This window comes from Lissotriton helveticus, chromosome 4_1, assembly GCF_964261635.1.
Source record: "Lissotriton helveticus chromosome 4_1, aLisHel1.1, whole genome shotgun sequence".
Taxonomy (NCBI): Eukaryota; Metazoa; Chordata; class Amphibia; order Caudata; family Salamandridae; genus Lissotriton; species Lissotriton helveticus.
In genome coordinates this window covers 1352017887-1352045172 of record NC_136063.1, presented here as the reverse complement: position 1 = coordinate 1352045172, position 27286 = coordinate 1352017887, and positions in this window count along the sequence as shown.

Genomic DNA, 27286 nt, shown 5'->3' with positions numbered 1-27286 from the left:
CAGATTCGCCAATGTCAATTCCCATATTAGATGCCATATCCATTAATTTTTCATGAAACACTCTTGTATTTCTAGTAATGCTTTTGCATATAAACAATAATTCATCTTCACTGAATATCTTTAATCTGTCCATTCCCACATTTCCAGCCATCATTTCTTCTAATTCGACTCTTAATTTGAATATATCCAATACTTTTGGCTGTTATTTTGGTTTCTCTATTTCTCGTGTCCATCTCTCTATTTCTTCTGGGACTACTACTGTGGCACTTCTTGTACCTGAGGATGTCTCTATTTGTACCTCTCTAGAATTTATAGGAGTAGTTTTCCTGACTGAGTCACTTACTAGTTCTGTCATTGGCAAATGCATCTGGTAAATCACTGACTCACATTCACTCGCTTGATCATCAACTATTAAGGGTTCTTTCCTGGGCTGTACTACAGGTGTAGTTAGTACGGTATTTTTAGGACTTAGGGCCAGATGTAGGACACCAAATACCGGTTGGTAACGGCCTATTTCGGCCGTTACCGACCGGTATTTGGCTTTTGAAATGTAGGTGGCCTTAAATGTACCGATTCGGTAAATTTACCGCTTCGGTAAAATACCGAATTGGTAAATTTACCGAATCGGTAAATCTAGATGTAGGTGGCACTGAAAACAGTGCCACAGGCCCTTAAGAATTTGGTATTTACCATGAAATACTATTTTATGGTAAATAACGAATTCCTGTATACATGCACATCAGTGCATGTACACCTGTGCCATGTGGCACACATACATGCCCTAAGGGCATGTATGTGTTTCACATGGCACGCAAGCCAGAATCAGGGGTGCAACAGGGTGTCAAAGTGACACCCTGTCCCCCTTGACAATTCGGTAATTTTACCTCAAGGCCCATAGGAATCAATGGCAAATACCGAATCGGTAAATACCGATTCGGTAATTACGGAATCATACCGATTTGGTAAAAATTTCCGAATTTTTACTGAAATCTCATTTACCGAATCTAGAATACCAAATCGGTAAAATTCGGTATTCTAGAGTCGGTAAATAGGATTTACCTACATCGGGCCCTAGGTTGCTTATCTCCATACAGAGGAACCACTAGGCCAATAGTTACCGGAATTGTTAGGGCTTCAGGACTTGTATTTAATTGGGAAATTTTCTGAATTAACTTACTTCTTTGTTTATTTAATGCTTCTCTTTCCCTGTCTTGTAGTACTTTTTTCTAATAAAGTCTCATGTACTATTTGCGGAATCAAAGGTGGTTTCAGGAAGGGAGCATTTGGATTAACTGTGCTTGGCTCCTCATTATAAGGTGGTGGATTTTTCATTAATAAATCCTCCAAATAATCATCATCCGATTCACCACTAGTCATTAAATGTTTCGGTTTTTCAGTCCTTTTACTTCCAGTGGGTTCTTCTAAAGTTAATACAGGATATAATCCTTCCACTAACATGGACTGTCTCCATTGTTTCATTTGTTTGTCTCTTGTCTCTTTTGGAAATCTGGGATAAAACTTACTCCAATTCCTGTTACTTCTGGCTCAAAAGCCTCCGTTTCCCATTCCTCCAATGCCTCAAACTGTGTTAATCTAGGTCTGGGATCTAATTCATTCATGCGAGTTCTCAAATTGTACAAAACTCTGCCATTAAACGTACCATTTTCTGGAAATGCTAAAACACCATCATCGGTTGTGTACTCCATCCAATTTTCTAACCACACACAAGTGTTATAGCCCCTTTCGACCATCATATATAATGCGGGTGTATTTGGTGGTGGAATAATAATCCCTTCTCTTGTTTTAATTGCTTTATCTTTTTTGAATTAATTCTTAATTCTTTTAATAAATGACATTTTTCTTTTCTCTCCGTACATGATATAAGGTCTTCCTCTTATATACTGTTCTTGCGCAAACCCTAGATATTTCCTATCGGGTCTACCTCCTACAATCGGACCTATGTGCCACATATAATTTAAACGCAAATCTTTAGGATAACTCTCAATTTGTTTAGAAAATTACTTCCAATACCAGCACGTCTTTTATTTTTCAGTGACCAATCAAAATTTAGATTTCAAATAAGTGTAACGAATAATTGCGCTGCTTTTCCTTTGAGACTAGTTCTCACGCTCCTGTACTCACCCCTCCTTTACAATTATTACCTCAGCTACACGCCCGCTGTCTCAACTAATACCAGTGCGGCTCTGAGTGAGGTCAGTAAAGCTCCGCGACTGACTCCCTCTTTTCAAGGTAATACGAAACTTATTCTTTTACTTTAAATGCAGATTCTATTATTCAACAACGTAAAAACATTCACCACTGTACCTGAGTGACTAATTTAAAGGATAGATAAATTTCACTCACTACGAGTAAATCCCTTCCGCTTACTCTTCGTAAACTATGAGTAGAACCCTTCCGTCTACCCTTCACGCATGCATTGGAGAACCTGCTACTCCTTCAGACTTATACCTTCTGGGATATAGTAAGGCCAAAGTTTCACCAGCGAACCCCTTTGCTATCAATCAAGCTCATACAAACCTGCTACTCCTTCCGTGTGACCCTTTCTAGGTGATATCACACAAAAAGTGTTGCTAGCGAACTCTTTGCTATCATTTATTCACACATTCATACAGAACATCCCTAAATAGTGCTTCCGGTTTTACCTAACCATGCACTTATTTCCTACAGGTAAGTGACCTCACTGCAGGGTGGCTTCCATTTACCACCCGGGATTCCAGACAAAACATTAAACAGGTACCAACAAATTATTTGGTTAATACATAAATTCAATACAGCATCAATATAATCAATGTAAAATCAGATTTGATCAATCAATAATCAGTACATAACTAACTAACTACATATCTTCACTAAACTCTAACCATACTGCTGCTACCAAAACAAAAATACTGATACAGCGCGCAGGTCACCCGACTCAGTTTACCATACTCACCTGGGCCCATAAATCAACACAACTTATCGTAAATTTAATCAGGTAACCTGTGCACTTGCTCTAATCAGTGATTTATAAATTTAATTTTGGACGTATACCATTAACTCACCAATCCTCATCATCGGTACCTAAGGTCCTAAGGGATCAAAGGAGTTAGAATAATAGGTAGAGTAATAACATTTGCACTCATATAATAACCACAAACTAGGGAAAGGTTTAAACTCTTTATCTAAATTTCTTAATTGTCTTAATCCAAATATTAAACATCAGAAATCTTTCAATCAAGAAAATAATGATTAGAATGAAAATATGCAGAGATTTTCTAAAGCAGTCTTTACGCATTTGACATTAGGGGGGAAGAGAGAAGCAAACAATACAATGACATACCCACATTGAATATTTACCTAGAATGGTGTGAAGAACTAACCCTGGCCACTGGTCAGTTTAACGGACAGAACCCCGAAAGTGGAGGCACCATAAAGGCAAGCAGGTGCAGATCAGAATCAGGACAGGTAAAGCCAAATTGGATCAGGACAGGACCACCAAGGGCTAAGACCAGCACCCGCAGTTAAAGTTGCAACGCCTGGTTTACTCCCTCTATGCACATAACAGCCAGAACCTGGTAAGAGTTATCGATCTCTCAGACAAAGTGCTTCGCCAGCACTCTAGTTATACTATTTTCCAGGTCAGTGTACCACCCGCCAATGTTGCAAGTGTAAGGATCCCCAATTTTGATTGGACAAAAGAATGAGGAGAGGTCATCACACCATACCAAAATGAAACTTTTCCCTAGAAATTTAAATTTTACGTTCCTGCCCATCAATTTTATTTTCCCATGCATGTTTTATTCTACCCAGCAGGTAATGTATCAATGTCAGTTACAAAGTAGTCCATTTATCAATTTTTCTTCCTCTGTAGAGTTCTGGAGGTGAAGCTCCCAGGCACATCTTGGTCAAGAATGTCCCTGGCACTCATTCAATGTCATGACTTGAGGGTTTTCAGACTCTGGTGCGCAGTCTCAAAGATTTCAATATGGAGTGCAGTGGGTTTCAAAATGGAGTATCGGGTACATTTCAGTCTCAGAGGCGTGATTACATGAAAGAATAGAAAAAAACAGTTTTAGAACAAGATTAAATGAATGCACTGTATACCACTTATCTCTACTCTATTCCCAATTCTTTATATTTAACTATTGCGTTAGAGTTAGGCAGAACGAACAGCTTGGCAAAAGCAGCGGTGCAAGCTTTTTGCATGTGAGGACATAGAACAGCCATTTTGGTTCTAGTGCGCAGAAGCAAAAGATTCCCTCCAAAAGCAGAAAGTATGTGATGCCACATGAGTGAGACAGATGCATGCGCAATAAGAAAACAGCAGCGGCCATATTAATGCAAGCGGATTATCGTTAGTAAAAGCACATATGCAAGCTTCACTTAGATGTCATGTAATGCAATATTAATATGACAAAACATGTTGATTAGTACATTAATGTTATGTCGTGAGGACTGAATACAAGCATTATGTGCAAATCCTTGCTCCAGAACCAGCTGTGAATGAAAACCATCAAATCACTTAGTGGCCTGAGAATTTCTACGCGGAGATATCGGTGTGTAATGCTCACCTAGCCACTGGTGAAAATTCCAACCCAGCGTGTCCTAAAGAAATGTTTTTCTCCCTGGCTTGTGAAGAGTTTCTTGTGATTCTTTAAATCTGTGTAAAACTTTACAGAAACACACAGTCACTGGATGATGTCATCAGTGATGTTATTTGAGATGTCAGCAGTGATGTCACTGACCATGTCATGGATGATGTAATATGTGATGTCATCAGCATTGCATTGCGGGGCACGAGTTATAGTTAGCTCAACTAACTATAATGCCGAATTTCTTTTGGTTTGTATGAGTGAAATGTTCAACTAACTCTAGTGTCCCTAAAACCTGTGTTTTTTAGTGAATTTCAAAGGTTTTTTTAAATGCTAATTTCTAACTATGCCTACATAGGTAGGGCATATGCAGAAAGAAGAAGAAAGGCACATAAAGAAGCAAGAGAAAGACAGGAAAAGGCGGACAACAACCGGTACAGAAAGAAGCAAGAGTTATGCATAAATAACCAACAGAGGTGCACAAAGAAGACTTGCTGCAAAGTCATCCTGTGCCCCCAACTGTTTGTTGACTGGCACTGGTGGTAACTGACTCTGACGAACCAGGCCCTGAGCCAGTGTTATGCTAAAAGACACTTAGAATACAGTGCAAACAGTTGCATACTCTAGGATACACTATGGGTTGAAGTGCCCCTGTTATTTGCGTGACATCCCCTGTAAGGCCCTAGTACATAATAGGACAGTGGGGTTAAAACTACCTCTAAGAAAGAGGTGCAGAAAGAAGCAAGAGCAGTGCAGAGAGAACCAACCCAGGTGCAGAAAGAGGCAGAGGTGTACAGAAAAAGGCAAGAAAAGTACAGAAAGAAGCACAAGAGATGCAGAAGGAGGCAGGAGAACTGCAGAAAACAGCAAGAGAGGCATTAGAAGAGGCAGGAGAGGTGCATAAAGAGGCGAGAAAGGTACCGAAAGAGGGAATAGGGGTGCAGAAAGAGGTAGGAGGGATACAGAAATTTGCAAGAGAGGTGCAGCAAAAAAGCAAGAGTAGTACAGAAAGAAGAAGGAGAAGTGCTGAAAGAAGCAAGAGAGGTAGAGAAATAGGGAAGAAGGATGCTGAAAGAGGCATGAGGGATGCAGACATTTGCTAAAGGGGTGCAGAAAGAAGCAAGAGCAGTACAAAAAGAGGCAAGAGGGGTGCAGAAAGAGGTAGGAGAGATGCACAAATTGGCAAGAGGGTTGCTGAAGGAGGCACAAAGGGTGCAGAAAGAGGCAAGAGAAGTGCAGAAAGAAGCAACAGAGTTATAGAAAGAAGCAATGGAGGTGCAGAAACAGGCAGGGAAGGTACAGAAAGAGGGAACAAGGGTACAAAAAGAGGCAAGAGAGGTACAGAAAGAGGGAAGAGGGGTGCAGAAAGAGGTAAGAGGGGTATGGAAAAAAGCAAGTGAGGTACAGAAACACGCATTAGAAGTGCAGAAACAAGCAAGAGAAGTGCAGAAAGAGGCAATGCAATTGCTGAAAGAAGCAACAGAGGTATCGAAAGTAGTAGGAGAAGTACAGAAAGAGGCAATTAAGATACAGAAAGAAGCAACAGCAGTGCAGGAAGAACCAACAGAGGTGCAAAAAGAGGCAAGAGGGGTGCAGAAAAAGTAGGAGTGATATACAAAGAGGCAAGACAAGTACAGAAAGACCCAGGAGGGGTGCATAAAGAAGGAAGAGAAGTGCAGAAAGAAGCAACAGAGGTGCTGAACGAGGCACGAAAGATACAGAAAGAGCAAGAGAAGTACAGAAAGAAGCAACAGAGTTACATAAAGAGGCAAAAGGGGTACCGAAACAAGCAAGAAAGGTGCAAAAAGAGGGAACAAGGGTGCGAAAATATACCATAGAGGTGCAGAAAATGGGACGAGGGGTGCAGAAAGAGGCAGGTGGGGTACAGAAAAAAGGAAGAGAAGTCCAGAAAGAGGCAAGAGAATTGTTGAAAGAAGCAACAGAGGTATAGAAAGAAGCAAGAGAAGTGCAAAAAGAGGCAAGAGGGGTGCAGGAAAAGGAAGGAGAGGCACACAAAGAGGCAAGACAGGACAGAAAGAGGCAGAAAGGGTGCAGAAAGAAGGAAGAGAAGTACAGAAAGAAGCAGCAGAGGTGTTGAAAGAGGTACGAAGGGTGCAGAAAGAGCAAAATAAGTGCAAAAATAAGCAACAGAGGTACAGAAAGAGGCAAACGTGTGCAAAAAGAGGATGGCGACGTGCACAAAGAGGCAAGAAAGGTACGGAAAGAAGCAGGAGGGGTACAGAAAGAAGGAAGAGAAGTGTAGAAAGGGGCAAGACAATTGCTGAAAGATGCAACTGTGGTATAGAAAGAAGCAAGAGAAGTGCAAAAAGAAGCAAGGGCGGTGCATAAAATGGTAAGAGAGGTGCACAAAGATGCAAGACAAGTACAGAAAGAGGCAGTAAGCATGCAGAAAAAATGAAGAGAGGTGCAGAAAGAAGCAACAGAGGTGCTGAAATAGGTGCAAAGGATGCAGAAAGAATTAGAGAAGTACAGACAGAAGCAACAGAGGTACAGAAAGAGGCAAGAGAGGTGCAGAAACAGGCAGGAAAGGTGCATAAAGAGGGAACAAGGGTGCAAAAAGAGGCAAGAGGGCTACAGCAAGTGGGAAGAGGGGTACAGAAAGAGGCAAGAGGTGTGCAGAAAGAAGCAAGAGAAGTACAGTAAGAAGCAACAGAGGTACTGAAAGAGGCAAGGGGTGCAGAAAGAGGCAAGAGAAGTACAGAAAGAAGCAACAGAGGGGCCGAAAGAGGTAAGAGAGGTACAGAAACAGACAAGAAAGGTACAGAGAGAGAGAACAGGGGTACAGAAATTTCCAAGAGAGGTGCAGAAAGAAGCAAGAACAGTGCTCAAGAACCAACAGAAGTGCAGAAAGAGGCAAGAGGGATACAGAAATAAGCAACAGAAGTACAGAAAGAAGGAACAGAGGAGCACAAAGAGGCAACAGAGTGCAGAAAAAGGGAAGAGGGGTGTAGAAAGAGGCAAAAGAGTTGCACAAAGAGGGAAGAAAGGTGCAGAAAGAGGAAGGAGGAGAGCAGAAAGAAGCAACAGAGGTGCAGAAAGAAGCAAGAGAAGTGCTGAAAGAAGCAACAGAGGTGCAGATAGAGGCAAGAGAAGTGCAGAAGGAGGCAAGGGAGGTACAGAAACAGGCAGGAGAGGTGCAGAAAGAGGAAACAAGGATACAAAAAAAGGCAAAAGAGGTGCAGAAAGATGGGAGAAGGGTGCAGAAAGAGGGTAGAGGGTACAGAAAGAAGCAAGTGAGGTGCAGAAAGAGGCACTAGAGTTGCAGAAAGAGGCAAGAGAGGTGCAGAAAGAAGTAAAAGAGGTACAGAAAGTTGAAGAGATGAGCAGAAAGAGACAAAAGAAGTGAGAAATAGAAAGAAAGGTGCAAAAAGAAGCAATAGAAATGCAGAGAGAGGTAAGAGAGACGCAGAAAGAAGCAAGAGTGGTTTGCACACCATTACTACCAATTTAATTCCCACATTTAGAAATAAGTAACAGGGTCTTCCACCATGCTCTAACACTTGTCGCTGCATTTTTGATAACGTTTGAGTCGTTTGAGCTAGAAACAAGGTTTTTTTGTTCAAATCTACAGATTATGCAACAGATTATGTGGCAAATGATGAAAATGTATAATTGTGTGAAAGTTGGTGCATCCAAACAGTCGCATAAATCCAGTAGCCCTGCTCATACCTCTGACCAGGTCCAGAAGTGCTGCTCAGTGGTTCCTTCTGTTTTTTTGTCTCATTGAGTTCATAGTTTAGCTTCTATGGAAACAGGGAAGACTAAACCTGAGGTTACCACTCCACAACACAGACTACAATACCACATAATTACTCTCTATAACACATAATCCCACTCTACATCATTCCTATACACTAAATACCACATACTTTCTATCCACATCAAAGTCAAAGTCTATCCACATAATTTCACTGCACATCATACCACATGATGGCACTACACACAGCCTATTTCCACTCCAGTTCAAGAAGCATTAGTAAACCATTTATACATTTACAACGCTAATAGCTCTAACTATTGGTTATGTGAAACCTATTAAATTGCAAGCACTTATTTATCTAGTAGTTGTGTTTACAGAGAGGTGGAGAAAGGGGGCTTGGCCTCTGACCAGCGCTCAGGAATTCCACTGCTTAGGACTTACAGGAGGTACCTGGAGGGCTTCTTGGCCCCATAGTCCCTCAGGAGTAAATTGGACTTCATCCCCCATCCCGAAGTCTGCCAGGAGGTACGTTTTCAGAGTGGTGGAGAAAAGGAGGCATGGCCTCCGAAGACGTTTTAGCAATCCCACTGTGTGGGATTTACTAGAGGTAACAAGAGGGGTAGTTGTATATCCTTGGGGGCCAACTAACCCTCCTATTACCTCTATTTAGACCCATACAGGAGGATTACTAAGTTCTCATAGCAGGACATGCCCCCTTTGTCCACCACTCTGCAAATGTGCTCCCTGGTGCGCTCTTGGATTGGGATTGAAGACATGTTCGCTGCTGGGGGTCCTTAAGGCCAACTAGCCTACCTCTTATCTCCAATAAGGCCCACACATTGGGATTGCAGAGAGGTGGAAACAGGCCATGCCCTCTTTCTCCACCACTCTGTTGACATGCCTCCTGTCATGCTCTTGGTTGGGGGATGAAGTCCCCTTCCTCCTCCCTCCTGTTACCTCCAGTAAGCCCCATACAGCTAGATTGCTGAGAGTGCTCAAAGGCCATGCCCCCTTTTTACACCAATCTGCAAACGTGACTCCTGGAGCACTGATGCTCGTGGGATGAAGTCCACTTTAGTCCTGAGTTCCTCAGGACACAAGAGGACCTCATCGCCCCGCCAGCAGTGCACGAAGAGGCGTATTTGCAGAGTGGTGTAAAAAAGGAGCGTGGCCTCAGACCACTTCTTAGCAATCCCACTGTGTGGGGCTTACTATAGGGACCTGGTGGGCTAGTTGTCCCTACAGACCCATAAGATGGTAGGAGACTTCCTCCCCAACCCAAAACACACCAGTAGGTGCGTTTGCAGAGTGGGGCAGGGAGGGGGCGGGCCTCCGCCAACATGCTGGCTTCTGTTTTATTTTCTTGTTTGTTAGAAGGGGGGCCGTGTGGCACCCCTTCTAACAAACTTTTTTTTTGGGCCTTGGGGACCCCATCCCCAGGTCCTGAGCATTTTTTTACTAAAACAAACAAAACAGGTCATGGTCTCCTTCCCTGTGCCACTATTGGCCTCGGGGACCCCATTGCCTGGGTCTGGCCTCATTTTTTAAAACTTTTTTTTGCTGGGAGGGGGACCACAATGCCCCCCTCCCCTGGGCCACTTCTGCCCTGGGGACCCCATCCCTCAGGGCCTGGCATTGTTTTTATTAACTTTTCCCGGGAGGGAGGCTGTGTGGCCCCCCTCCTCTGGCCCACTTCTGGCCCCGGGGACTCCATCCAATGGGGCCTGTCTAGCCTTGGTTTTATTGTGGAGGGGGTGATGTGGCCACCTCCTCAGGCCAATTATGGCCCAGGGTCCTAACTATAACTACAGACCGGCAACTGCCAGTAGATAATATATATATATTCACTGCAAAAAAACATAGGTTTTTAGGGACGTTATAGTTAGTTGGACATTTCAATCATACAAAACGATAGAAATTCCGCTGTATAGTTAGTTGAGCTAACTATAACTTGCACACTGCTGATGACGTCACATATTACATCCTTCATGACATGGTCAGTGACATCACTGATGACTTCTCAAATGACATCACTGATGACATCATCCAGTGAATGTGTGTTTCTATGAAATATACATATGTTATATATATATATAAATATATATATATTCACAAAACAAAGGGTGCCCTTGTAAGACCGGCCAACACTGAAGGTTTCCCTCTGATGCTGCGGAGGACATTGCAAGCAGTATCACGCTTCCATCATCTTTTCTGCGGCTCAACGCGTTTCGAACTGCCGTTCTTAATCACAAGCCTTTTGACAAAGAGACAACAGCTGCTGTTTGGAGCACATTTGCATTTATTAATGTCCTGCCCCTGTGGGCGTATACATTATCACTTCAGACGCTATGTCTGATGGTCTTTGTAGTGTTCCAAAAATAACATGCCAAGTGGATGCTGCTGATGGCCCCAAATAAAGTCAATAAAAAACCCCAGTGGGCTGACGAAAGTGCAAAACAAGGGCACCCTTTGTTTTGTGAATTAATAGCGGCCTGCTCGGTCGCAAGAACGGCCCGCCGCCGGAGGCGGATCTGCGGTGCCTGGAAACCCAGTTGCCGGCTCAGAACTGTAAGGCTCAAGCTGCAGGATGTATGAAGACAGCGCACCCTTTGTTTTGCACTTTCGTCAGCCCACTGGGGTTTTTTATTGACTTTATTTGGGGCCAACAGCAGCATCCACTTGGCATGTTATTTTTGGAACACTACAAAGACCATCAGACATAGCGTCTGAAGTGATAATGTATACGCCCACAGGGGCAGGACATTAATAAATGCAAATGTGCTCCAAACAGCAGCTGTTGTCTCTTTGTCAAAAGGCTCGTGATCAAGAACGGCAGTTCGAAACGCGTTGAGCCGCAGAAAAGATGATGGAAGCGTGATACTGCTTGCAATGTCCTCCGCAGCATCAGAGGGAAACCTTCAGTGTTGGCCGTTCTTACAAGGGCACCCTTTGTTTTGTGAATTAATAGCGGCCTGCTCGGTCGCAAGAACGGCCCGCCGCCGGAGGCGGATCTGCGGTGCCTGGAAACCCAGTTGCCGGCTCAGAACTGTAAGGCTCAAGCTGCAGGATGTATGAAGACTAGAAAAACAACACGAAAGCCAATGCTGAGACAAAGTTAGTCCACAAAACTTGGGGGAACAATAGGGGTTTGAAAAAAGCAATACCACCTGCTTGATTTCTTTAGCAATGTATAAAGTTTTATTCTCTTTTAAATTATTTTTTGCTTTGTTTTTTATAAGCGCAAGGAAAAGCAAACAGTTTCATATATACAATAAGTACAAAATGTAAATATTTCAGGCATTCAGTCAATCATGGCCGTCCAATCATACACAAACATTCATACATAAAAAAACAATAGTCAGTGAAACATAAAAAAACAAGAAAATCCAAATGGAACCACGTCTTGGTCAATACATAGATTGGAGAAAATCCCTTGGAATAATGCAGTTTTTTTCTCTTTCTTTTAGGTATATTTACACGGGGGAAATAATTCTCACAACAAATTTAAAGATAATCTATCTTTAGAACAGCAAATGAAGACCAAAAACGGGGGTAGAGTGGTCGACGCGTTTCAAACCCCACTTATTAGGGGGGTTCTCCTCAGGACCGATTGATTCTGCAAAAGTAAAAAAAGACGAACTTAGGGGGGGGAACAGAGTCAAACACGATTCCAACTAAGAGGCTCAAACCCAGTGGAAGCCACATCCTACCTTAGCCAATGTGCCAAAGATTCGTCAATATTCAAAGAGCGGCAGATCAGGATGCGGAGAAATAGTAAAAAGCTCACAGTGGCTAGAGACAAAAAGAAATACAAGTGCAGTTTTTAATATCACGCACTCTCGCTGCTTCATTCAGACTTAGTGTTCCTACGCGGGTTTCTTACCTGCGCTTCAACCGGCTTAACACTAGCCGGAGATTCCCTGCTCGTCCTTCAATCTGGGGGACGGTATTAATTTGCTGAAACAAAAGCGGAGGGGGGCATAAGTCTGGGTGGTGAGAACACTAGCGTGTTATCTAGCTCAAACGAGAGCCATGGGACGTACCGGTATGGAGCAGGCGTCTGTCCTTGTTTCCAACACGCGAGTGACGGAGTCCACGATGCCGTCTGGAAGGGCAACTTCCTGTTAAATAGCCCCATGGCAGTATGGGACATGTAGTTTTGAAATTACGCCTGGAACTACAAATTGCAAGGAAAACAAGGTTTTTGGACTAAGCAAATCAATTTAGCTGGGATTTCTGTAGATTTCAGCAATCTCATTAAGGCCTTTGGACGCTGTATTAAATTTCATAATGAGCAGAGCCTCACGTTGAGACAATCTCGCGTCCATGTCTCCTCCTCTCGGATCCTTCTCGATTTTCGAGATAACTGTCCATTTCAGATCAGCTTGCTCATGTTTCATCCTGGACCAATGGTTGACCAATGGGGCATTTTCTACCCCTTTCCTGATCCTAGATTTGTGCTGAGTGATCCTATGTCGGACTTCCTGTGTGGTTTTCCCAATATAAACTAGTGGGCACGGGCAAACAATGGCATAGACTACATTTTTGCTTTTACAATTTGTAAATGTTTCGTGTTTCCAAAAGATGTCATTCATACAGAAAACCGATTCTTCAATGGTTGCATCACAACAAGTGCAAGTTCCGCACTTGTGATGGCCCTTGGTTGGTGGGAGTCCGAATAGGCTTTGCAAAGTAGGTGCCTTAGTTCTAGGAAGAGCCGCTCTGATTACATGATTTGCTATCCTCTTTTCTTTTTTGTAAGCAAATAGAGGGGGGGACATAAAGTCCTCATGGAGATCTTTGATTAAATGCCAATTGGAAAGAATCAATTTTTTATATGGATTGGCTGCTGGGCAGAATGTAGTGACGCAAACAATTCTTTTGAGATCTTTTTTGACTTTCTTTTCCAATAGGGTTTCTCTAGGAGTCCACCAGGCTCTTTTAAGGGAGTTCCTTAAAAGTTTTTTGGGATAACCCCTTTGTATGAGACGTCCTTTCAACTCACCAGCATGTTTGAAATATTCCTCCTTATTAGAACAATTACGACGAATTCGTAAAAATTGTCCATAAGGAAGGTTTTGTTTCAAATTGCGTGGATGATTGCTAGTATAGTGTAGCGCCTTATTTCTATCAGATGGTTTTCGAAATAGGGTGGTTGTAAGTCCCTGTGTTGTAGATTCCACTTTAACATCCAAAAATGTTATGGACTCATTTGAAGCAGTAGCTGAAAATTGAATATCAGTAGATCTTGAGTTCAGCCATTCGATGAATTCACTCAATTCCTCCTGGTTGCCAGTCCAGGTCAGGAAAACATCGTCAATATACCGCATATAATTGGTAATGCGGGAACTGTAAGGATTGTTGTTATATATGAATTTCTCTTCATATAATCCCATAAACATTATGGCCAGCTCTGGAGCAAAGGGGCAGCCCATCGCTACTCCCTTTGTTTGGAAGAAGAACTCACAGTCGAATTTAAAAAAATTCTTCTGCAGCGCAAAACGGGATAAATCCAATATAAATTCAGTGGGAACTCTTACTGGTCTTTCTCGACTATTCAAAAAGAAAGTCATGGTTTCCAAGGCCAGATCCTGTGGAATTTGTGTGTACAACGACACTACGTCAAGGGTGACCAATAGCTGAGTCCTACAGTCGAAGGTGGTATTGGCTAGTCGATTTAAAAATGAGGTGGTGTCTTGCAAATGAGCTGGAATCATATCGATGAAAGGTTTTAGAAAAAAATCGATATATTTAGCCACCGGTTCGAAGAGAGAATCGCAACCCGATATTATGGGACGACCTGGTGGATTATGCTCATCTTTGTGCAGTTTTGGAAGGGCATAGAATACCGGAGTTCGAGGGTTCTTGTTCTGTAGGAATGATAATTCCTTGGGTCCGACAAATCCTTCGTCAAAACCTTTTTGGATGACTTCAAACAGTTGGTTTCTAATTTCAGCAGTGGGGTCCTTACCTATCCGTCTGTAACAGGCTTGGTCATTTAATTGACGATGAACCTCTTGTTTGTATTTATTCACGTCCCAAATGACAATCGCTCCGCCTTTATCGGCCTGTTTAACCACGATTGTTTCATCTTTCTTAATTGCCAAAAGAGCATCTCTCTCTGTCTTAGATATATTGTACTTCACAAAGGTTTTCCTTTTTTCCAATTCGGAGATTCCCGATAGTATAGTGTTTTCAAATGTTATTACTTCCTTCGGAATCTTTGGGCCTTTGGGGCAAAATGTAGATTTCCTTTTTAAACCTGTGACTTCCTCTTGTTGTTCTTCAATAGATTCTTGGAAAAAATTTTTAAGCCGTATTTTACGGCAAAATTCAAGCGTCTCAAGTTTCATTTTGACATAATCCGTAGGGCGTGATGGAACAAAGTTAAGGCCTTTGGTAAGAACAGATTTTTCAGCAGGTGACAGAATTCTGTCAGAGAGATTAAAAATCGGAGAAGTGGTTAGTTCTTGTAGAATTTCTGCCGTGTCCTCATTTCCCATGGTTGAGTTACTCGAGCTCGACCCCGAGGTTTCGGTTGGCCCCGGCCTAAAAAAGGCTGTTGGTTTTGCTGCTGTTGCTGGTATTGCCCCTGTCGGTTATCGTTCCTATTCTGGAATTGTCGATTAGTATTATCGGGGTCACTCCCAGATGAAGAAGATGTGTCCGAGAAGGTGAGATATTTTTGGCGTGACCTTCCCTGGTTGTCCTGTAGATACCGTCGTGAGTCTGTTCGGGTGTAAAAGTCCTTATTTAGATAAGGATAGATGGACTCTAACGAAAAATTCCTTTTATCAACTTCAAATTTGTTGTTTTTTTGGGTGACTGTAAAGTCTTTAAATTCCAAGATCTCTTTCTCGATCTTTTCCAAAAGGGTTTTAGAATCCGAAATGAGTTGATTGTTTTCGATTTCACTCTGTAGAGCGGCTATTTCCTCAAGTTCTTTCTGGGAAATTCTGTGTGCCGCTTCAATGGTAAGGACCATAAGGTCCCTACTACATTTCGTCTCGATCCCACTGAAACCTTTTTTATATTCCGGGTCGTCTGTAAAGACGACTGGGATGTTTCTAATGACTAGTCCTGATGGAATTGTTCCTGCACGGAGGTGCTGGAGTAAGAAATGACCGTGAAGGTCTGTGCGGATCTGTTTTTTGCGGAGGCGGGTTAATTTGTCCGACTCGTTCTGTGTGTTGGCAGTGAGGCTAAGGGATGCAGAAGCAAACACTGGGGGGTCTCTTATTAGTTTTCGTATATGCTCCTCGCTGAAAGCAAGCGTGTCTTCTTCAGCCATACCAAATGTGCCCAAACAAAAAGAAGTGAAAAGTTTAAAAGAACAAATTGAAAAGATAAAGTGAAATAAACAAATATATGTGTCCTCACACTACTAACCCAAACAAATGGGCAAGCCACAACGGTTCACACAACAAATACCCTGTGGCAGGAAAACCTACCCAACAGGACCTCGCGAGCACTTGCCCGCAAATAAGCCAAAACAACTAAACAGGGTCCTGACTCCTAACTCAGCAAGGCTGAGCCCAATTTAACTAGAAAAACAACACGAAAGCCAATGCTGAGACAAAGTTAGTCCACAAAACTTGGGGGAACAATAGGGGTTTGAAAAAAGCAATACCACCTGCTTGATTTCTTTAGCAATGTATAAAGTTTTATTCTCTTTTAAATTATTTTTTGCTTTGTTTTTTATAAGCGCAAGGAAAAGCAAACAGTTTCATATATACAATAAGTACAAAACGTAAATATTTCAGGCATTCAGTCAATCATGGCCGTCCAATCATACACAAACATTCATACATAAAAAAACAATAGTCAGTGAAACATAAAAAAACAAGAAAATCCAAATGGAACCACGTCTTGGTCAATACATAGATTGGAGAAATTCATATATAACAACAATCCTTACAGTTCCCGCATTACCAATTATATGCGGTATATTGACGATGTTTTCCTGACCTGGACTGGCAACCAGGAGGAATTGAGTGAATTCATCGAATGGCTGAACTCAAGATCTACTGATATTCAATTTTCAGCTACTGCTTCAAATGAGTCCATAACATTTTTGGATGTTAAAGTGGAATCTACAACACAGGGACTTACAACCACCCTATTTCGAAAACCATCTGATAGAAATAAGGCGCTACACTATACTAGCAATCATCCACGCAATTTGAAACAAAACCTTCCTTGTGGACAATTTTTACGAATTCGTCGTAATTGTTCTAATAAGGAGGAATATTTCAAACATGCTGGTGAGTTGAAAGGACGTCTCATACAAAGGGGTTATCCCAAAAAACTTTTAAGGAACTCCCTTAAAAGAGCCTGGTGGACTCCTAGAGAAACCCTATTGGAAAAGAAAGTCAAAAAAGATCTCAAAAGAATTGTTTGCGTCACTACATTCTGCCCAGCAGCCAATCCATATAAAAAATTGATTCTTTCCAATTGGCATTTAATCAAAGATCTCCATGAGGACTTTATGTCCCCCCCTCTATTTGCTTACAAAAAAGAAAAGAGCATAGCAAATCATGTAATCAGAGCGGCTCTTCCTACAACTAAGGCACCTACTTTGCAAAGCCTATTCGGACTCCCACCAACCAAGGGCCATCACAAGTGCGGAACTTGCACTTGTTGTGATGCAACCATTGAAGAATCGGTTTTCTGTATGAATGACATCTTTTGGAAACACGAAACATTTACAAATTGTAAAAGCAAAAATGTAGTCTATGCCATTGTTTGCCCGTGCCCACTAGTTTATATTGGGAAAACCACACAGGAAGTCCGACATAGGATCACTCAGCACAAATCTAGGATCAGGAAAGGGGTAGAAAATGCCCCATTGGTCAACCATTGGTCCAGGATGAAACATGAGCAAGCTGATCTGAAATGGACAGTTATCTCGAAAATCGAGAAGGATCCGAGAGGAGGAGACATGGACGCGAGATTGTCTCAACGTGAGGCTCTGCTCATTATGAAATTTAATACAGCGTCCAAAGGCCTTAATGAGATTGCTGAAATCTACAGAAATCCCAGCTAAATTGATTTGCTTAGTCCAAAAACCTTGTTTTCCTTGCAATTTGTAGTTCCAGGCGTAATTTCAAAACTACATGTCCCATACTGCCATGGGGCTATTTAACAGGAAGTTGCCCTTCCAGACGGCATCGTGGACTCCGTCACTCGCGTGTTGGAAACAAGGACAGACGCCTGCTCCATACCGGTACGTCCCATGGCTCTCGTTTGAGCTAGATAACACGCTAGTGTTCTCACCACCCAGACTTATGCCCCCCTCCGCTTTTGTTTCAGCAAATTAATACCGTCCCCCAGATTGAAGGACGAGCAGGGAATCTCCGGCTAGTGTTAAGCCGGTTGAAGCGCAGGTAAGAATCCCGCGTAGGAACACTAAGTCTGAATGAAGCAGCGAGAGTGCGTGATATTAAAAACTGCACTTGTATTTCTTTTTGTCTCTAGCCACTGTGAGCTTTTTACTATTTCTCCGCATCCTGATCTGCCGCTCTTTGAATATTGACGAATCTTTGGCACATTGGCTAAGGTAGGATGTGGCTTCCACTGGGTTTGAGCCTCTTAGTTGGAATCGTGTTTGACTCTGTTCCCCCCCCCTAAGTTCGTCTTTTTTTACTTTTGCAGAATCAATCGGTCCTGAGGAGAACCCCCCTAATAAGTGGGGTTTGAAACGCGTCGACCACTCTACCCCCGTTTTTGGTCTTCATTTGCTGTTCTAAAGATAGATTATCTTTAAATTTGTTGTGAGAATTATTTCCCCCGTGTAAATATACCTAAAAGAAAGAGAAAAAACTGCATTATTCCAAGGGATTTTCTCCAATCTATGTATTGACCAAGACGTGGTTCCATTTGGATTTTCTTGTTTTTTTATGTTTCACTGACTATTGTTTTTTTATGTATGAATGTTTGTGTATGATTGGACGGCCATGATTGACTGAATGCCTGAAATATTTACGTTTTGTACTTATTGTATATATGAAACTGTTTGCTTTTCCTTGCGCTTATAAAAAACAAAGCAAAAAATAATTTAAAAGAGAATAAAACTTTATACATTGCTAAAGAAATCAAGCAGGTGGTATTGCTTTTTTCAAACCCCTATTGTTCCCCCAAGTTTTGTGGACTAACTTTGTCTCAGCATTGGCTTTCGTGTTGTTTTTCTAGTTAAATTGGGCTCAGCCTTGCTGAGTTAGGAGTCAGGACCCTGTTTAGTTGTTTTGGATGTATGAAGACAGCACACCCTTTGTTTTGCACTTTCGTCAGCCCACTGGGGTTTTTTATTGACTTTATTTGGGGCCAACAGCAGCATCCACTTGGCATGTTATTTTTGGAACACTACAAAGACCATCAGACATAGCGTCTGAAGTGATAATGTATACGCCCACAGGGGCAGGACATTAATAAATGCAAATGTGCTCCAAACAGCAGCTGTTGTCTCTTTGTCAAAAGGCTCGTGATCAAGAACGGCAGTTCGAAACGCGTTGAGCCGCAGAAAAGATGATGGAAGCGTGATACTGGTTGCAATGTCCTCCGCAGCATCAGAGGGAAACCTTCAGTGTTGGCCGTTCTTACAAGGGCACCCTTTGTTTTGTGAATATATATATATTCACTGAAAAAACCATAGGTTATAGACCATATATAGTTAGGAATTAGCATTTAAAAAACCTTATTTTACTCACACAAAACCATTGAAATTCCATATATAGTTAGTTGCACTAACTATATATCGCGCACCTGCAATCCACTGCTGATGATGTCACATATTACATCATTCATGACATGGTCAGTGACATCACTGATGACATCACTGATGACATCTCAAATGACATCACTGATGACATCACTGATGACATCTCATTTGACATCAATGACCACATCACTGATGATATCATTCATGTGACAATACAATGCATCTCCTCACATTTTAATATAACCTCTGTTTCACCCAGTGTTAAATACAGAATATAATTTTTGAAACCATTGACACACCAATACTAGTTACTACATACGCACTCACTGATTCCTACGTCTACACACACCTTCACTCATTCACCCATACTATCATTCATACATACAATCACTCATCTTTACAACACTATCATATGCACTCATACACCTATACAGACACTCACAGTCTGCCACTCATCCATGGAGTTACTCACACACCTAGTCAGTCCTGTAAAGAATCAATGACACTTCCATTTTCTTGTCTATACAGTTAAACATAGAGCACCTTACATTTTCAAACATATACTAACACATACTTACCTTGTTATACAATCATTGATACAAGTACACATTGATCTGCACAGAGTCACACACCTCCCAGCCAGCCACACACACACTCAGTCTCCCATACAAATACTTGGACAATCAATCAGTAACCCATATAGTTAATCATATAGCTACTGATCAAAACATGCAGCAGTTTACAGAACAACAGACATAATGATGCACAAATTAAGACACTTTAGTCACTAACCCATGCACTCAGTGAGACACATTTAATCACTCACTCATGCATTCAGTCATGCACCTACTAAATCCTTTGTCCAGACACTTATACTTCCACTCATTCTTCAATATGTAAGACACATTTTAACTTTACAGAAACATACAGTCACTGGATGTTGTCATCAGTGATGTCATCAGTGATGTCATCAGTGATGTCACTGACCATGTCATGAATGATGTAATATGTGACATCATCAGCAGTGGATTGCAGGTGCGCGATATATAGTTAGTGCAACTAACTATATATGGAATTTCAATGGTTTTGTGTGAGTAAAATAAGGTTTTTTAAATGCTAATTCCTAACTATATATGGTCTATAACCTATGGTTTTTTCAGTGAATTTTCAAGGTTTTGTAAATGCTAATTCCTAACTATATATGGTCTATAACCTATGGTTTTTTCAGTGAATTTCAATGGTTTTTTAATAGCAAATATCATAAGCTGTCGAATGTCAAGTACGTGGTAAGTGAAAACATTTTCGTGTTTATGCACACTGATCTGCTTTGAATGGTGCCCCCCCCCCTCATTTCTATTAGGAGTACTCTCTCTTTGCAGATAGTGAAAGGTAGTTAACGCAGGTCTTTGCCCCCATTGTAATCCGTCGTGCCTGCTTCTCTCTCCATTTGATTCATTGTTATCCAAGTATTTACTGTTTTAGAATTAGTTCTCTTTGGTTCATTCTCTATTTACAAACAAACACAGAGTCGCAATACTCTGTTTAGTCTTTGCAGATAACGAAAAATCGTGTAAAAAAAAAGAAAAGGAATCGAGCAAAATCAGTAGGCCACTAATGGGATCTCTTTTTGACCTCGCTAAAATAGAAACATTAGGAACAACCCCTCATGACAAATACAAAACTAGTGAGATGAACTGAACTCCACACAATGATGGCTGCAAAACAGCTCTGCTCCGCCACCCACCCCGCCCAAAATAACGATAAAGAACGGCTGCCATGATTGGTTGCGGAATGACCACGACGGAGCTACGAAATGGTGCTGCTCTCATGCTAACCCCAGCTTCAGTCTGAAACATCCAGAAACACTGTAGACTACCAATTCGATCAGTTCCGGTAGCGCCCCAATGTAACCCGGTAGAGAAGAACTAGCCCTCCCCTCTTTGACTGATGGTTCTTGTTGCCTGTCCCTTCTGTTGTCATTTAACAGAACTATTTAGCCTGCTGAAAGGGGTTGTGTTCCGACCGCTGCTTGGTGGAGACATTTTGACTATATTCTGTACCTGCGTTGTCGCGTAATGCGTCATATGACGCGCCGCGTTAGCGCATCCGGAAGTCATCCGGGGCGCGCAGCGCGTAACGTAAGCATAACAAGTCATGTGACTTGTTAATAAAACTTTTCATTGGTTCATTTTACTTTTCTTATTGTAATGATGAAAGGCTTGGTCATATGACCTAAAAATTACGCTTTTCATTACTTCCGAACATTATTTTTTCTTAAATATATGTTATAATGTTCCAGGCTAATGTACTTTCCCGGAAATTTTACAACTGTCCTGCAAGTAAAATATATTCTTTTTTCGAGAAAAAGAGCGTTTCTTCGTCCCATGACGGAGCCGTTGAGCAAAAGAGGGTCGACCTGCTGTCTTAGTCGCCGATACGCCTGAATATGAGATTCTTATCGATCACTTTATGTTGCAGGAATAGAAAACACAACAGCCCTTGACCATTTATCTTTACTGCGTTCCTTCGTATTATACCTTTTACCCTTCATGTAATTGGTCTGCTTTATTTCACTTGCCTTTTAATGATTCTAAAACAGTGACTATTATTAAAAACTTTACCAATGTATATACTACTACCATGTTTTCTTTTAAAAACCTTTATTGTGAAAATTTCATTATACAAATACGAGCCTATAACCACGTGGGCCGGCCACGGAGCAAACTGTAATCGTATATGATGAATAGACATTTACACTGTAGAGGAACGTAACGGGCGGGCCATTAGGTTGCAAGAACTAAGGTGTCTAACAGTTACGGAATCGGTGGACGTACATTTTATAATTAAAATACGACAGGGCCAGTTACAATAAAATTATCTAGATATACATTTGCGGGCAAGTACCATGGGTGACGTTAATTCGAACTTTCAACAGTACAGTAATCAATAACACATCAGAACTTAATATCAATAGGGATGTCGAAATATTCAATCAATTCTCGTCCCCGCCCGCCATGTGCTTCAAAACTGCATACGTATCTCGTGATTTCAAGGTTCTGCAACCAGTACACAACAAGGAGTTACGAGTCCCATTTATTCTGGCACCATTTTGGGCGAGGACGGGCAGGTCCAGGATATAGTCAAAATGTCTCTACCAACCATCGACTATGATGATGTTCATATGCTGTATTTATTAGAGTAACACTCAGATGTCCACATGAAATAAATTTGCCACAATCTAAACATGTCATTTTAATCTTTCCAAAGTTCTTCTAAATATTTGGGACCGTTTCCCTTGCCTCTGAAGCTCTCAGTGCCACTTCTTTGATGAATGTACTAGCAGGTCAGGGGTTCTCCTCCAAATCTCTCTTTTATGCAGCACTATAATTAATTGGTGCCACCTCTCCATATGACGATGCATGGTATAGTTACCACAACTATATTTTTTTTCGGTTCCTCTAGAGAGTTCATCGTGGCAGATGAAGCGTGTAACGTACCGGGCATTTACCTTTTTTTGCATGTACAGGAAAGGAAAAAAAAATCGAGCGTCCGAGTTCTAAGGTGTCCCAGGGCCATTTTAGTGGACCAGGCCCAAATCCAAAGAACAGGCCGCCATTTTGAGAGTCCTGTTGCAGCCGCCTGTCGCTGTAGCATCAAGAGCAGCCGAAACTCAGCTGAATGGCAACTGAAACGGTAAAGGGGCGCCCCACTACAGCAGACGAGCCAGGCCCAAATCCAAAGAACTGCTATCTCACAGGCTAATGGGGCGACCCACGCCGAGTTTCAGCATTGTAGGATGACCACACAAGTACAGCAACTTGCTAGACATCACCTCGGTGCCATCCGGATCTCGGCGCCCCACTGCAGATGAAGTGCCTCTCAACTATGAAACCACCACGGTGACATCCGGATCTTGGCGCGTTGTGCTGCCTTCGGCCTATTCGCACATCGGTCCGCTACTGACGCCATCTCACAGGCTAATGGGGCGACCCACGCCGAGTTTCAGCATTGTAGGATGACCACACCAGTACAGCAACTTGCTAGACATCACCTCGGTGCCATCCGGATCTCGGCGCCCCACTGCAGATGAAGTGCCTCTCAACTATGAAACCACCACGGTGACATCCGGATCTTGGCGCGTTGTGCTGCCTTCGGCCTATTCGCACATCGGTCCGCTACTGACGCCATCTCACAGGCTAATGGGGCGACCCACGCCGAGTTTCAGCATTGTAGGATGACCACACCAGTACAGCAACTTGCTAGACATCACCTCGGTGCCATCCGGATCTCGGCGCCCCACTGCAGATGAAGTGCCTCTCAACTATGAAACCACCACGGTGACATCCGGATCTTGGCGCGTTGTGCTGCCTTCGGCCTATTCGCACATCGGTCCGCTACTGACGCCATCTCACAGGCTAATGGGGTGACCCACGCCGAGTTTCAGCATTGTAGGATGACCACACCAACTTGCTAGACATCACCTCAGTGCCATCCGAATCTTGGCATCTCAACGCCTAGTGGTATCTTCCATACAAAAAATATTGTTACGCTGCCTTTGGCCCCATTCGCACATCAGTCCGCAACTTAGACATCACCTCGGTGCCATCCGGATCTTGGCATCTCAGCGCCTTGTGGTGTCAGTCAGAAAATATTGTTGTGCTGCCTTCGGCCTATTCGCACATCGGTCCGCTACTGACGCCATCTCACAGGCCAACGGGGCGCCCCACGCCGACTTTCAGCATTGTAGGATGGCCACACCAGTGCGGCAACTTGCTACACACCACCTCGGTGCCATCCGGATCTTGGCATCTCAGCGCCTTGTGGTCTCTTCTACACCGGAAATATAGTAGAAAATATTGTTGCGCTGCCTTTGGCCCCATTCACACATCAGTCCGCTACTGACACCATCTCACAGGCCAACGGGGCGCCCCACGCCGACTTTCAACATTGTAGGATGGCCACAGAAGTGCGACAACTTACTAGACACCACCTCGGTGCCATCCGGATCTTGGCGCGTTGTGCTGCCTTCGGCCTATTCGCACATCGGTCCGCTACTGACGCAAACTCACAGGCCAACGGGGCGCCCCACGCCGACTTTCAGCATTGTAGGATGGCCACACCAGTGCGGCAACTTCCTACACACCACCTCGGTGCCATCCGGATCTTGGCGCGTAGTGAAGCTGCAGCAGCTGCAAATAAGCTTCAGACAGTGTTACAACCGCTGCTCAGAACTCTCAACTATGACACCACCTCGATGCCATCCGGATCTTGGCGCGTTGTATTGCCTTCGGCCTATTCGCACATCGGTCCGCTACTGACGCCGCCTCACGTGCCAACGTATTTTCTCCGCATTTTATACCCTATGCCGCATAACAGGTCATGTGACTTGTTTATAAAACTTTTCATTGGTTCATTTTACTTTTGGTTTCCTAATGATGGAAGGCTTGATCATATGACCTAAAAACAACACTTTTCATTGGATGAAAACTTTTTTTTCCCCCCAAACGATGAAAGCCCCACCTTGTTTCTGGATGTTTCAGACTGAAGCTGGCGTCAGCATGAGAGCACCACCATCTCGTAGCTCCGTCGTGGTCATTCCGCGAGCAATCATGGCAGCCGCTCCCCACCAGAAGCCTGCAGGAGTCGGGGCCCCCAAAACTTTTGATGAATTCTCAAGGCGGAGGGGACGCTTTCGAGAATGGGGTCCAAGACCTAGCAGACAAGCGTCCGATTTCCAAGGTGTCCCAGGGCCATTTCAGTGGACCAGGCCCAAAAAGGAAACAGCCTGCCGCCATTTTGAGAGTCCTGTGACAGCCGCCTATCGCTGCACCGCAAGAGTGGGCGCAACTCAGCTGAATGGCGGATTTTGACACAGTGGACCAAAAGCGGACGGAATGGCAACTGAAACGGTAAAGGGGCGCCCCACTACAACAGACGAGACTCCACCTGGAGAGGCCCGTTCACGCCGCCTCCCCCGGGGCGCTCCACGCCGTTATTCGGAGCAGCATTGTAGGATACCAAAACCAGTGCGGCAACTTACTGGACATCACCTTGGTGCCATCGTTCTGCTGCCTTGGAACTATTCGCACAACAGTTTGCTACTGATGACCCACCCCCCGCGACGCCCCACGCCGTTATTTGCTGGGTGGCAACTTACTAGACATCACTTTTGTGTCATCTAGATTTCGGCGCGTTCTGCTGCCTTGGAACTATTCGCACAACAGTTTGCTACTGATCACCCACCCCCCGCGACGCCCCATGCCGGAAATCTGGACGTTGTGCTGCGTTGGGACTATTCGCACAGCCGACCGCTACTTCGTTGTTTTTCTCTAAAAATGTTTATATGTTATTACTATTTTTGTTTTCTTGTATATATTTATAAATTATTAAAGTTTTATAATCTTACTACTTTGTCGGAGTGCTATATATTTTTAATGTGACACATAATTGTAAAAACTTTGATGTACAAAGAGTCATCCCTGGAATCTTCCGCTTCACGCTCGGTCCCCTCCCCAATCACAATACAGAATGGTTTTCAGATAATAGCAACGCTTCTGCTGTGACGGATCTCATCGAGTGTGGGCCTTGATCTACTATAACTCCTTTGAAGACGGGTGATTCTTTACAGCTGTGGCCATAAACTACATCTGCAGGGCTAGCTGATAGCCTAGGACCGGCCTGGACAATCGGACACAGAGGAAAAGGAGTGTCAGAGGGTGCGGTAGTGAATAGGGCGAAAGGGAGGTGTCGGGCGGGCACAGGGTGTGATTCTCAGGGAAGAACAGCGCAGATGGGGGGAGGTTTATTACCCATGCATAAAACAGAGACCGGGGGTGACCACTGCCTGGGGAAGATGCTTGCGAGGGTGGGGAGCCATGCTAAGGATCGACAGCGTTCACAGAGTGGATCTGGTCAAGGCATCTAAAATGGCTGCCGTGCACGACAAAAGTGTGGCATTTGAAAAAAGACAAGATGGCGCACACAATGTTTTTCAACAATTCCTGATTTCCTTCGAATCGAACGTTAACAGACGTTGGGGCATATTACCAAAGTTAAGCGATATTTATCCCTAACGATGCATTGCAAAGATTTTTTTACCGTCAGAAATTATCGCAGATAAACCTTGCTATTATCAAGGTTTATCGCAAATACGATAAAAAACGAGCGCAATGCATTAATGTCGCTGAAAACTCCGCGATATTCATGCATTACCGAGCTAATGCTCTTAGCCATGTTATCCACCTCCCATTGGATAACATGGCTAAGAACTGCTCAGGGCAGCTGTTACTTTTTGGAGATATTCGCGCTTATCTCGAATATTTCCAAAAGTTGATAATAGGAGATAGCGATGTTAGCGACTGTTTCCAGTCGCTAACATCTTGGCATGCCCACTTTGCATGTCATTAGTGATAAATATCACTCACATGCAAAGTGGGACCCAAGATGGTCGCTATCTCCTACTAGCCGTCGCTAACTGGTGTTAGCAACAGCTAGGTAATACACATATAATTTTATCTCCGCGAAGCGGAGCGCTGTTACAGATATATATCTTGTTTTTGAACGTTAATTTCTCAAAATGCACTGAAGCACATATATTGAGACATAGCAAAGGCACATCGGGCTACCAGTCCCTAATATTTTACCAAGTTTCGTGCAAATCCATTCAGCCGTTCGATTATTATTATTATTATTTTTTTTTGCCCCGCGGGGCCCTTTTAAAACCTCCACATCAAACCTAGGGGGTCAGCGAGGATCTACTATGCCCCCTTATGGTCATCAGCCGTTCGATTATTATTATTATTTTTTTTTTTGCCCCGCGGGGCCCTTTTAAAACCTCCACATCAAACCTAGGGGGTCAGCGAGGATCTACTATGCCCCCTTATGGTCATTTGCCCCTTCGCTTTGGCCTCCTCTTGTCTCTCGATCCTACCGAGAGACAAGATGGCGGCCGCTACGTACTGTTTGGAATGTTTACAGACACCGGAGAGCCAATCAGCTTCGCTTCGCAAAGCTCCGTAACGCGAAAAGTACGCGAAGCGGTGCGCTGTTACAGATATATATCTTTTTTTGAACGTTAATTTCTCAAAATCCACTGAAGCACATATATTGAGACCTAGCAAAGGCACATCGGGCTACCAGTCCCTACAATTTTGCCAAGTTTCGTGCAAATCCATTCAGCCGTTCGATTATTATTATTATTATTTTTTTTTGCCCCGCGGGGCCCTTTTAAAACCTCCACATCAAACCTAGGGGGTC